Source organism: Cynocephalus volans, chromosome 4 (genome assembly GCF_027409185.1).
Source record: "Cynocephalus volans isolate mCynVol1 chromosome 4, mCynVol1.pri, whole genome shotgun sequence".
Lineage (NCBI taxonomy): Eukaryota > Metazoa > Chordata > Mammalia > Dermoptera > Cynocephalidae > Cynocephalus > Cynocephalus volans.
In genome coordinates, this window is record NC_084463.1 from 111,285,525 (window position 1) to 111,287,253 (window position 1,729).

Below are 1,729 nucleotides of genomic sequence, written 5' to 3' on the forward strand. Positions count from 1 at the left end.
CATAAATTAAGAAACTTATGAGCGCCATCTTGTGGAGAGATTCCCCTTAAATCATCACAGTGGGGAACACTCCATCCCCTAAGAGAACCTGGAAAAAGGCAGAGGACATCCATCCACCCACCCACACATCCATCCATTAATCCATGCATCCATCCATTTGTCTAATAATCCATTCAATCATTTGTTCATAAACTCAACATTTGTTGAGTGCTTTCTATGCTTTGGTCTGAGAGATGCCAGGACCCTGCCCAAAAGGAGGCCATGGTGGGTGATGGTAACCATAGGAAAACCAACACTGTTGGGGAGTCTTATTGGAGGCCACTTAATCCAGTTGTTGTTGTTGAGGTGGTGGAGACAGGCAGGGAAGGCTTCCTGATGGAAGTGGCACCTAAGCTGAGATCTGAAGGACGATAAGAGTGTTTTTATTAAAGGGATGTCTCCTGTGATTGTTCTCCTCTTGGGGTGGATGTAGGTGAAAGAAGAGGAGAGCCCTAGAGCCCTGACGGGGGCTACTTCTTCTGAGCTGTCATGTGCATTGTTGGCCTTCCAGCCCCCACCTGCGTAGATATGACAAATCGAAGGGTGTCCATCAGACAGTGGTCAGGGTGGTGAGAGGACGCTTAAAGAAACTGGGGAGAGCTGTGAAATGAAGTGCCTGCTAATTGGACAGATTCTATTCCACAAGATTAATGCTACCTATTAATATTAGAAGGTATTAGTAGCTGCCATTATGTTGGGTTTTTCATTTAGTGGAATTTGTTATCCCCACATGAGCAGAGCCATGTTAGTGTGGGCGGTTGGCCAAGATGTGAGAATAGCTTCGTTAAGTAGGACCAGACACCTAATGGTATTCTGCATTGGGAATCTACCTCTATTAACTATTACAGGTTGTTAACTGATCATTGTATTACAGAAAAAAATGCCCAGCAGCAGACTGGTTAAATTGGCCCAAATCTGAAGGATGGATGGGACTTTAGCAATCACTTCGTCCTCTGTTCCTTTCACAGCTTCCTGGAATGAATGCTGAGCAGAACTGACGTTTACCTTAGCAAAGCCTACGGTGGCTTCCACAGGCCCGAGCAGGGCTTGCTATTGTCAGAGCGAGTGCTCTTTGGTGCAGCACAGTCCCCATGGCCACCTATCCTCTCTTGACTTTAAGCTGTGTGTCCCTTATCTTTTGCATTGCCCTTTCATTATGATGGAAAAGTATCTCTTTATACCCATGTCTTCAGTAACACTCAAAACAAATGAACAACCAAAAAGGGTTGTGTTTCAAGAAAAGTGGTAGAAAGCATGTTTCTTTGTGGTATTAAAAATATTCTCATGTGTGCAATATATAAGCCAGTGTGTCTGTGTCTTAGAGCTTGTCCACCTCCTTCATTCACATCATTTTTGGGGCTCTGTGGGTATTTGCTTCAGGCAAAGCAGGAGCAGTCCTGGACAGTGTCCCAGAGTGGGCATTATTGACCCTGATGGTTTCTCCCTCCCAGATCCCAGCACTACCCATACACAGGCTGGCCACATTTAAAGGGCCATTGATGGGGCTTAAGGGTGAAGCCGTCACATGTCAACAGTTTCTTTTAATGGGATCTTTGCTTCTCTTCCTTCATTTAACTCAAGTCAAAAGGAATGTGTTTTATTGGGATGGCCTTGGCGTTTTATTGTCTACAGTCAATTACATCTAAAATAATCTGTTTTCTCTGTGACCAGCAATCGGCGTGTGAATTCC